The 12,717-nt window shown below is 37.1% G+C and overlaps 1 protein-coding gene across 2 annotated transcripts in view; it reads right to left on the minus strand.

Moving 5' to 3' along the window:
• SLC35G2 (solute carrier family 35 member G2) overlaps positions 1-10,579 on the minus strand; it is a 65,438-nt gene extending 54,859 nt beyond the window's left edge. For both annotated transcript variants that reach the window (XR_011163549.1, XM_069063912.1), the window contains exon 1: positions 10,224-10,579. The gene's annotated coding sequence lies outside the window, so the exon portion shown is untranslated. The remainder of the gene's footprint in view (positions 1-10,223) is intronic.
• Positions 10,580-12,717: the final 2,138 nt, after the last annotated feature.

Below are 12,717 nucleotides of genomic sequence, written 5' to 3' on the forward strand. Positions count from 1 at the left end.
AGTGGTTTTGTAGGTGTGGTTCCAAATTGCTTTCCATATTGGCTGGACTAATTCACAGCCTCATCGATTATGTACCTCCATCAATCATGTGCCTAGATTCCAACAACTGTCACTTTCTTTCTATGTCATCTTTATCAATCTGATGGGCATGGATGGAACCTCATTATAATCAGATCTTTTTCGGATCCTTTTACCTAGTGGTTTAGCTATCCCTACAAGGTTTGACTTTAACAAAAAGGAAAGCTATGAATATTTTTGTACTCATTGATACAAAAAGGTTTTAGGGATAAAGTTCTAGGAATATAATCACTGGGTTGAAAGGTATGATCAATTTTGTGATTTTTAATGTATACTGTTATACTGCTTTCCAAAATGTTTCTAACACTCAGAAGTCCCACAAAAAATGTGTCAGTGACTTTTTTCCTTTCTTTATCTACTTTGGGAGAAATGGCTCTTATTTCAAACTATCTCAAATTCTGTGCCGAATTGGTCCAAGGGTATTGTTATTATATTTGGTGGCTCAGACTCTCACTGTTTTTTTCAGTCATAGCAATGCTCTGTTTGTATAATCCTCCTCTTCTCAAACAGTGAGGTACAGGAAATAATGAGCATCTGGCTTTTGGTCTGTTGCCACACTTGACAACCTTCATTAATCTTCGAGATTCTAATTTGCTTTTCCTAGATAAGAATGAGTTACCCTAAACTACATAGGAATGTGAGACAAAGTGGGTTATAATCTAGACACAGAATTGCAGCATCTAAGAATTTGAAGGGACACCTCCGATCCAAACCAGAATACTCAGTCTCTACAACATTCCTTATAATTCAGCTTCTATTTGAGGATGTCCAACTGCAGAAAACCTACTACTTCCTGGGGTAGCTCATTCTATAGAGAACATCTCTCTCTGTTAGGAATTTCTTTAGGTTGAGTTGAAATTAACTTCCCCATGACCTTTAACAATTGCTCCTAGAATTGCCCTTTAGGGCCAAAGATTTGTTTTTCATATGAAAGCCCTTCAAATATTTGAAAACTACCCATGTCTCCAATATCTTCTCTTTTCTGGGCTAACCATTCCTGATATTTCTAAGTATTCCCATTTTCTTCTACAATTCCTCATTACAGGATAATGTAGAAAATCACAGAACTTTCAAAGAGAAGGCATGTGTTCTCCTGACTCCAGGGCCACTACTCTATTCACTCTATTCACTGTGCCACCTAGCTGCCCCAAGGCATGTGTTCTAATATGAGTTATATCTTTTTAGTTGTATGGCCTTAGTCAAGTCAACTTCTCTGAGATTCATGTTTCTTATCCCTACAGTGTATATAAGTGTTTGTTTTCTTTTTATAGGCAATGTTTATATTTATTTTGATATATTCAATTAAACTGTGTTACACTTGTAAGAAGGGAGTTGGTCTTTGATTAATTTATTCTACCTATTCCCCTTCCCAGGATTTAGTCAAAATGATGAGATTTTAATGGGTTAATAAAGTATTGATTCCTTTATGAAATGTGGATATAATTCTCTGATCAAATTAATGAGGTGACATCATCAGCAAAACAAAAATTGGTCAGGTACCTTTAGGCCTTTAAAAAGCTAACTTGCAGTCTTATGGCTATTCAATACATTTAGTCAGTTCAGATCAGTCTATCCTAGCAGCCATATTATGAAGGAAACCTCTGTACTTATTTATGTCAGAGAGTGGTAAGAGGGAGAGAAATTTCATTTTTTTGTGCTCACACCCACTGACCATTATATCTTGCAGGGAAGCTACCTGCTCTTTAAGAAACAGTGCATCTACAACTATGATAAACTTAGCTCTTCTCAGCAATACAATGATCCAAGACAATTCCAAAAGACTCATGATGGAAAATGTCATCCACACTCAAAGAAAGAACTATGGAGTTTGAATGCAGATCAAAGTATACTATTTTCTTTTTCATGGTTTTCCCCTTTTGTTCTGATTCTTCTTTCACAAGATGACTAATGTAGAAATATGTTTGACATAATTGCACATGTATAACCTATATCACATTACTTGCCAGAAAGGAAGGAGAAAAAAATTGGAACTCAAAACCTTACAAAAAGTGAATGTTGAAGCAAGAGATACAAAGAGAAATCCCATTTGAAGTTACTGTAGACATTATAAAATATTTGGGAATCTACCTGCCAAAACAAACCCAGGATCTATATGATCACAACTACAAAACACTTTTCACAAAAATTAAGTCAGATCTAACTAATTAGAAAAATATCAATTGCTCATGGCTGGGTCACGCTAATATTATAAAAATGACAATTTTGCCTAAATTAAATTATATATTTAGTGCCATACCAATCAATTTACCAAAAAACTACTTTATAGAGCTAGAAAAAATAGTAACAAAATTCATTTGGAAGAATAAACAGTCCAGAATATCAAAGGAATTAATGAAAAGAAATGCTAGGGAAGGTGAATTAGCTATACCAGATTTCAATCTGTATTATAAAGCAGCAGTCATCAAAACTACTTGGGACTGACTGAGGAATAGAGTAGTGGATCAATGGAATAGATTAGGCACACGAGATTCAATAGTCAATGACTATAGTAATCTATTGTTTGATAAACCCAAAGACCCCAGTTTTTGGGATAAGAACTCACTATTTGACAAAAACTGCTGGGAAAACTGGAATATAGTATGGCAGAAACTGGGCATAGACCATTACCTAACACCATATACCAAAATCAAGTCTAAATGGGTGCAAGATCTAGGTATAAAGGTTGATACTGTAAGCAGTCTCGGAAAACAAGGAATAGTTTAACTGTCAGATTGGTGGAGAGGGAAAGACTTTATGACTAAACAAGAATTAGAGAGCATTATACAATGCAAAATGGATAATTTTGATTACATTAAATTGAAAAGCTTCTGTACAAACAAAGCCAATGTAACTAAGATTAAGAGGGAAGTGGGAAATTGGGAAAGAATTTTTACAACCTATGTCTCTGATAAAGGATTCATTTCTAAAATATACAGAGAATTGAGCCAAATCTATAAGAATACAAGTCATTCCCCAATTGATAAATGGTCAAAGGATATGAACAGGCAGTTTTCAAAGAAAGAAATTAAAGATATCTATAAGCACATAAAGAAATGCTCTAAATTGGGGCGGCCAGGTAGCACAGCAAGTAAGAGCACCAGCTCCAGTGTTGAGAAGACCTGGAGATCGAATCCCAGGCTCAGACACTTAGCACCCACCCAGAAACACCTGGCCGTGTAACCTTGAGCAAGTTACTTAATCCCAATTGCTTAGGGGTGGCCAGGTGGCTCAGCTAGTAAGTGCACTGGCTCCAGAGTCGGGATGACCTGGATCAAATCCAGGCTCAGATACGCAGCACCACACCCAGAAATAACTGGCCGTGTAACCTTGAGCAAGTTACTTAACCCCAATTGCTTTAAAAAAAAAAAAAAGAAATGCTCTAAATTGATTAGAGAAATGCAAATCAAAACAATTCTGAGGAACCACATCTCACCAGTCAGATTGGCTAAGATGACAAAAGAGGAAAATGATAAATGCTGGAGAGCATGTGGACAAATTGGAACACTAATGCATTGCTGGTGGAGTTGTGAATTGATCCAACCATTCTGGAAAGCAATCTGGAATTATGCCCAAAGGGCTATAAATAATTTCATACCCTTTGACCCAGCAATACCACTTCTAGGGTTGTATCCCAAAGAGATCAATAGAAGTGGGAGGAAGACCCATATGTACAAAAATATTTATAACAGCTCTTTTTATGGTAGCAAAGAATTGGAAATTAAGGGAATGCCCATAATTGGGGAATGGCTGAACAAGTTGTGGTATGTGTGCATGTTATGGAATTCTATTGTGCAATAAGAAATGAGGAGCAGATGGATTTCATATTTACCTGGAGAGGCTTATACGAACTGATGCTGAGTGAGAAGAGTAGAGCCAGGAGGAATTTGCACACAATTACATACACAACATATGTGTGACAACCAACTTTGATAAACTGGACTCTTCTCAGCAATCCAGAGACATTAAGTCAAACCCAAAAGACTCATGATGGAAAGATATGTTTACATCCAGAGAAAGAACTGTGATTGAACCCAGATTGAAGCAAGGTACTTGCCCTTTTTCGTTTACTTGTTTGGTTTTGTTTCCTCTTTCCTATTCTTCATTCCATCTGTTACAATCCTTCCTTATAACCTGACTAATGTCTAATATGAACGTATTTGCAGATACTATACTTGATTGTATGCCGCCATGGCGGGGGGGGGGGGCAGAGGGAGAGAAAATTTGAAACTCAAGGAATTGTGGTAATGAATCTTGTAAACTAAAAGTAAACAAATTAATAAAGACACCCCCCCCCCCAAAAAAAAGTGAATGTTGAAAACTATCTTTACAAGTAATTGGAAAAAAGTACTGTTAAAAGAAAAGAAATATTGGGGTGGCTAGGTGGCGCAGTGAGTAAAGCACCAGCCCTGGAGTCAGGAGGACCCAAGTTCGGTTCTGGCCTCAGACACTTAACACACACACACACACACACACACACACACACACACACACACACACACAAAACTAGCAGTGTAACCTTGGGCAAGTTACCTAATCCCAATTGCCCTCCAAAAGGCAAAAAAAAAAAAAGAAAAGAAACATTACATCTAGCACGGAGCAGAGACATACCCTCTCTAAAGACAGATGGATGCTGAAAAGTGGCATTCAAGGTGACTCAAGAAATAGGATTCTAGCCGTGAAGAAAAGAGCCATCTATGAATGCAAGAGAGGGATCCCTGGCAATGACGAGTTAAGCTACAGAAAGGAGCAGACTATGAGTAGCCAAGCCAAGCAAAATGCCCAGAAGGTACCCTGTATCTGAGGTGGTGATGGTGGGAGTTCTTCATGAGAACCCAGTGGAATCATATGTGGAATCTTCCATCCTGTAATCTTAGATCGAAATAGGATTTAACTCACCTTTCTACCTCACAGTAAAAATTTTGCTAGCAGCTGGAAAAGATGACAAAAGACAGGAATAGTTAATATTAGGGGATATAATATTTGTGTTATGATGTGTTGTAGGCATTATGTAGAATAATTGAAAGTGAATTGCAAAATTACAATTTTTAAAGTACTTAATTGTTTTATTAAATATGTTTCTCTTTCAAATTTTTCTTTTAAAAGATTATTACAAAGGATAACTCTCTGGGGCAGGGGGGGGGGGGGGGAAGATACAGAGGATAATTTAGCCAAAGAAAATCAATAAAGTCTATTTCTTTAAAAAGATTTTTACTGCCATTGTAGTATATTATTACAATTATAGATGCCAGATAATAAGCGTGATAATGACTAAAAGTTATATAGCACCTGACATTAGAAAGATTCCAGGCTTAGTTATCTATCCACTGTTCCACCAGCTTCCTCCTGTTCCTATTCTTTGACCACTTACATATTGGGAAATGGATCTTACTCTTACAAATTTTTACCAACTATTTCTAGATTTTGGATATCAGACTTTTAGGAAAAAATGTTCATTGCAAATATTATCCTTTCTCTAACCTGTACCTTCTTATTCTATTTCCATTGCTTTTGATTGTGCAAAAACTTTTTTTATATAATCCATTTCATCTATCTTGACTCATAGTATATTCTAAAAGAGCTTCATCTCTTCACAATTGGAAGAGTTAAAGCATGCTATTATCTTCCATTTACATATGATCTTTTTATTTTTGGAGGGGGGAAGGCAGGGAAATTGGGGTTGACTTGCCTGAGGTCACACAACTAGCAAGTGTTAAGTGTCTGAAGTCGGATTTGAATTCAGGTCCTCCTGACTCCAGGGGCAGCACTCTATTCACTGCACCACCTAGCTGCCCCTACATGTGATCTTTTAAAAAAGAAAATGAGATTATGATGCACTGGGAATTAATCGCTGTGTATATGGTGAAATGTAGCAGATGAAAAAGGGGAGAAAAAAGTAAGCAGATTAGTAGTATCCAGCCACCTTGCTAGAAGAACAGTTTTTCAGAGAGCTTAAAAATCCAATTCAGATTCCAGCATGGCTTCAGATAGAAAAGAAAAATGATGCTCCCATTGTCAAGCAGAATAAATAAAATAAAAAACCTCATAGAAGGAAGGAATTAATGTCTAGAAGGTGTATAGATATCCCTTTTCCTTTGCAGTTCTCTTCAGTATCTAACTAATAATAATAATACCCAAAAGTGGGTGACCTAAATTAGAAGTCACTTGGAAATAACTAGATTAGTCATTATATCTTGGGCCAAATTCCCACAAATCATATGGGCAAACCCCAATAAATTGTCACCTTAAAATCCAGCCAATAACTATGTTGTTATCTGGAAGTTTTGATGTGTGGAAGAAAGCAGTTATTACCCAAGATAAAAGGCAACAAGGAATTTAGCAATACATTTTTATCAGAGAAACTAAAAATTAATTTCATCAGTTCTAATAGACTTTAATTTACTGTACTGAAAAATATTGCAGCCATATCTATAAATGTAATATTTCTCTGGTCTTGATACTATTTATGTAGCCTGAAAATAGTTTGAAAAGGAAGCTAAAATTATGGATTCAGTGATTTAATTACTTCCAGAATACCTAAAATAGACTACTTCTGATGACCAAATTTATTATCTCTCCAGAAAAAATGGAGAGGTTGGCCAAAGTGGCCTAATCCATTTTGGTTCCCAAATCCAATCCTGAATGCTTGCTTACTCCATAAGCTGACTGAAATTGATTTACTGATGAAGCAAGGAAGACAGCATGCAAACTGCATGAAAATAGTTCTGATTTTATTAATGGAATGATGGTCATATAAATATACTTATACTAGATTCTGTAATAATGTCTCATGTGTATATAGATTTCATGGTTTGTAAAACACTCCCTGCAAGCATGCTATAAAGTACATAAGAAAATATTATAGAGGAGAAAACTGAGGCTTAGAGAGGTACAATGACCTGCTTATGTCATATGGCTAGTAAGTGGTGGAGCAAGGCCTCAAATCCAAAATTTCTGATCCTAAATTTCTTTCCATTACATCAGGTTTGCCCCTCGTAACTAAAATACTTATGCTCAAAAATCAAGTTTAAATACTTTCCCAAGGCTGCTCAACTTTCTTAGATTTGGGGAAAATCAAATCAACCATATAAAATAAAATATTTTCAATGTGCAGACCAATCCATCTATGAACTCATACATCTGACTTTGGAAAAATTATTATTCTACTGGCACATAAATGGTTGCCAAAAAAGAGTTGTCTCAAACATGTGATTCAGTAGCATCCATCCCCCAATCCTTCCTCCCTCACCATATAGTCACATTCTTATCCAACTCTACACTTAGGTCTCTTTTTCAAAGACAATGACAAGAAATCACATGTTGATTGCAAAATGGATTTTGGTGTAATGCTTCATTTGAATAAATATAAAAATAAGTAAAGACATACTCTAGAAAACAGCTCTACTCCAAAATAAGAGGGTTCTGATGGTCATGAGATAAAATAGAAGGCATTGGAAGGTCTTAAAGTTTTCATTGCTTATTTAAAAATTAACCATATTACACAACAGTGGTCTAAATGAAATTGAGTGGCTCATATGGAATAGCATATGCTGCTCCATGTGGAGGACAAATTTGTGTCCATTAGAATTCATTGAAATAACATTGGTTTTAAGGAGCACACAAAGTCATTTAAGCAGTTTTTAGGAATAAACAAACAGAATTAAAAGGAAACAGATTAAAATGAAGTTATTATAAAATATTTTATAGTGCTATAAACAGATTATCTTTTTTGGTTTTGGTTTTGGTTTTTGGCAAGACAATCAGGGTTAAGTGACTTGCCCAGATCACACAGCTAGTTCACGTTAATTATTTAAGGCTGGATTTAAACTCAGGTCCTCTTGACTCCAGGGCCAGTGATCTTTCCACTTTCCACCTAGCTGCTCCTGGGATGAGTTTTAGAATCACCAGTATTATGTTACTGTTATTGCCAAATTTTCTTTTTAGTAATTGGTTTTCTAAGATTATCTGGCCCTGTGTCAAAATTTACATCAATCTTTCATTTTTTGCTCAACTTTAGGAATTTTCAGGGTGGGAGGAGTGGTATGCAGAGAGATAAAAATCAGTTTCAAGTTAGTATCTTCATTTCTTATTAAGTTAAAATTGGTAGAAATGCCTGATGGTTCAGAGTAATACCAGACGTTTCTATCCATAGGCTCTGAAACTGTGAGACAGCTGAATATGAAATGAATTACTTTGCATAGCTCATGAACACAAGTGTGAAAAAAAATGTTATAAAATAAAAATTAAACTGTGCTATAAAAATGTTCTGGGAAGCATGAAACTTATAGCCTAAAAAGTCTTCCTAATATGACATGGGAAAATTTTTATTACATTATAGAGACTATTCACAATCCTAACATCAATACCATTTACCTTATCATCTTCTTAAAGTATCTCTTCGGGAAATAGGTGCATCAACACATATAGAGAATGTTTCTGCATGATATTAGCATTCATTTTTTAAAATTTACTATGGAAATGAAATATATGTGGCAAAAGGTGATGAGAATAGAGAGGAAATGCTGTAGCTCATGAAGTCAGTCACTGATTACAAATTAGAATAATTTCAGCACCATGGACACAAGAAACACATCCATCAAAGCCTTTTCTCACAATACAGAAAGGAACAGAAGCCTCAATCCCCAAAGACAAGAGGGTTAGATTTGAAGCTAGGAACATCTTAGCCACCTCTCTATCCCACTGATCCCTAACCTTGTAGTGTGAATTTAAAGTCAGACATGGGTTCTCCAGTGCTCCCAAAAATAAATATGAAAGCTTATAAGAAGAGGTAATGCAAACCCTGCTTGAGGAAGAAAAATGACTGGACAAGAATGAATTAATTCCACCAAATTTTTAATCCCAAGAATAAATAACATTTAACACACAATCTCCCCCCACCCCTTTCAATAGAGTAGTGGGCAAAGATCTATTCTGTGGAGTGCTGATTATTTAGAATTGCTTGTTATTGAGTTTACCCAGTTCTGCTTCTGTGGCTACGGAGATCCCTGTGTAAGGACCTACATATGTTATTTGAGAAGTATGGGGGGGTAATAAAAATATAGCTTCGAGGTCAGCATGTAAGCTGAAACCCAAATTGATATTAAACCCTCAGTAACAATTGGAAGATGACAGACTCTTCTCAGTATTTTTGTCTGGCCACTGAGTAAATGACGCAAATGCATATATACTTATTTGTACGTGAATCTGTGGTCTAATTGGGATTATAAGACATAAAATGAGATCCATTCACCTGGACCTAAGTAAAATATAATCCTGATTCCCGACTTCTCTTAGATTTTCTTATCTTTCCCCTTGACCTTCCTTCTCTTTCCTCCTTTTGTCTCTTTTCCCCCCTCCCATTAACTACCTCTCCAAGCAAGAAAAATGAATTGTAAATACTGAAATCCCTGTATGGATCTAGCACTAGAGCTCAGGAAAGAGCTATAATATATTGCCTTCTTTATGCTGGAGAAAAGCAGACAACAGCCATACTGTTGAACTCTTTGCTTATGATAGGGGAGGAAAGTGAAAAGGAAAAGATGACACTAAAATATTTGAGCAGTTTTGCTTTTTTAAAAAATCTAGAACCAAGGTAGATTTTGATGCAGGTGAAGAGATGGAGAATTGGAAGGGAAGCCTTTAAATTCATGATGCCACAGGTCATTGCTCACCACTGAGAAGAAACAGAATCTGTGTCTGTTGAGCTCCTGTGAAGGAGTTAAGAGTTGCTAACACTCCCCCCTCCTCAACCCCACCAGCCTCCAAGTCCCAGTTTCATAGAAAAAAAAAAAATGGTTGCCCAATTATTTAATTCAACTTAGTCTTCAGATAGCCCTAGTCAAGTCTTTAATGACAAGGGTAGAGGAGAGATTCTCTTCCCTGGGATAAATGAAAGGATTTTTTTCTCATCCTTTCCCCAGCTTACACAGACACTAATACTGAAAAGCAAAGGATTTAAATGTCAACCTGTTTTCAGCCCAGGTTTCTCTTGCCCTCCCAAATACCCACAGGAGGGGCTGGGGAAGGAGGGGACAGGAAAAGAGGAAGAGAGTGGCTGGCACAGAAACAAACACAGGTATGAGAGGATAATAGGAACAAGACAGCTCCTCTGTCTAAAAGGTGGAAATACAGGAAGCTACAGCTTTTACCTGTCTCTTCTGGCGAGGAAAGGAATAGATCTTTCTGCTCCTTTGCTGAAGTCTGGAAGTTATTGCCTTCGGGACCAGTAGGGAAAAACTGTAGTGTCAGAACTGAGGACAGGAGGTCTGTGTGAAGGTGTCTGCCAGTGTTTCCATTTCCCTCCGACTGGGAGGGATAAAAACAACAACAGGAAAATAAACAGAAGCTGAGAATCCCTTCTGATTCACAATCTGCTGGGCAGCCGCTAGCAGCTCAGTGCATCCTAGAGAAAAGAAAGCTGCCACCGTAGCGCTCTGGGGCGCTAACCCTACAGGCTCCTTCCTCCTCACTTCCCAGATGTCACGCCTGAAAAGGACGAAGGGGGAGGGGCAGGGGAAGGCGAGGAGAGAAGGCCACAGTGAAAAAAAACCCAACCAGAGTGGGGAATTAAAGGAGGAATAGTGGAGCATGCGCATCCAGCATACTACAGACACAGGAGCTTTGGGGAGGTGGGGGAATCTAAGGTTAGGGGTAAAGCATTGCTTCGAATCCTTCTCTGGTCCCCTGAATGCTTGAACTATTTTAGACTTTTGGGGGGGAGGGGTTTCTATAGTTATTTGGAAGTTTTATATCTGAAGGAAATTGTTTTCTGGCTCTATTTAAAAAATCACCTTCACTGAAGGTCAATTTGTCCACCTTTGAAGAGAGTAGTCTCAGGCATACAGACTGATGGGTGGCTTTGGGTTATTTTGAAAGTGTCCTTCTAAGGCACTGTATATTCCCCACCCCCAACCACAGTATTCTGTTATGACTATTTTAGTCAGTTTCCAAATGTTTAAAAAGATTTTCCATTTCCTAAAATACTCCCCCCCCTATATCATTTTAAAACCAAAGGGGCCTCCTTAGAGTACCCATAGTTCAGTCCCCTCAATTACAGGTGATAACATTTAAAATTATCACCTACTTGGTTTGTAAGGAGCTGCTTTTCAAGAGGAAGGTAATAGCAATTTGCTGACTATTTCTAAATAACAACCCAACAATGTTATGAAATGGATAAATATAATAGAGTAGGTGACTTAGTGATCATTAAAATAACCCCAAATCCAGGGTTTCAACCTTATCTTCAGTCACTGACCTTTATTTTTCAATCCTGTTAAAACAAAGAGGCTGATCTGATCAGATCTCCCCCTCCCCCACAAGACTGTAATTTAGAGATAAGCTTGGCAAAATAGATACAATGCAACTGCTGGAGTATCCCTTTGTAAGCAGAATTAATAAATAAAAATAGGGCATATTCTAGGGACTAATGTCTTGAAGTACTAAACTGTTAAGTTTCCCCAGATTGGTCTCCTAGGTACCATATGGTAATTATTTTCAACCAAAGGGTTTACCCCCAAAATGTAGTCCTTTGCCCCCAAAATATTTTTACTTCTTAAAAGAAATGTGTTATTCCTCCTCATGCGCTCACAGACACACACACACATACACATACTATTTTATGAGCACATTTTGATCAGAGGTTCTATAGGAAGACAGACTTTATGCAAATATGTTATTTTTCTGAGCCTGATAAAAACCTACAGATTCTTCACCTTAAAGGAAACAGTCTAATTATAGATAGGAATTATTTACTAATACAACAAAATTTTTAAAAATCAAAGTACTTTAAGTGATATATTACCTCTCCTCTAAAAACAACAACAACAACAACAAAAACAAAAACAAACAAAAAACCCTTCCCTAAAGCAGTGAGAACGAAAAGACAAAAAGACAAAATGTATGTGATATTGTGAATGCGTAGTAACCCCTCTAGGAAATCTCTCCTACTCTATGCTCACAGATTGGTAGGTAAGATTACAGAAGTATGTCTACTCTTAAAGGTTCTAGAATATACTCTGGATAACCCAAAATGATATTTTATGAACCTACAATTAATAATCATCTAGTAGACTTAATGAGCTCACAGCAAAGGCATTGACTAAAATTGCATAGTAAGAACAATAGTTATGCAATATTCCTCATGTAGGAACCTCCTCTCTCTTTGCATAGTGTCTTCATGATGCTACTCCTTGGACACTGGCTATTGACTGGGTGGATTGCTCACCAGGGCTCACTAGATCAGCTTTGCCCTAAAAGTCAGCTCCAATCTGGAAGAGCAATCTGGAAGTCTCCCTTGGAGCCTAGTTAACACTCTTCTTTGTGCCCAGGTCTTTCCTCTCAGAACTGCTTCCGAATCGAATTTGTTGGATTCAACTCTTCAATGACTCAACTTCGTTTCAATTGTGATTGGAACTCTCAAAGGAGTAGACATCTCCACTTCCTGCTTGATTCGGTTTCTTTAATTGCTGATAAGGAAGAGTGGGGGCATAAAAGAAAGAAAATCCTCTCTTCTCCTCCCTCCCTTCTTCCCTCTGGTAGAGGGCACATGTCACATAATATCAAGATGCTCCATGCCTTGGATTGCTCAACTCTTTGGACTGTCTAAAGGAATGCCAGACTTAGCTTTTTAAAGGCTGCCAAGGG

The sequence above is a fragment of the Petaurus breviceps genome, unplaced genomic scaffold (genome assembly GCF_028583685.1).
Source record: "Petaurus breviceps papuanus isolate PSGF00001 unplaced genomic scaffold, PetGlider_PUasm1.0 90604, whole genome shotgun sequence".
Taxonomy (NCBI): Eukaryota; Metazoa; Chordata; class Mammalia; order Diprotodontia; family Petauridae; genus Petaurus; species Petaurus breviceps.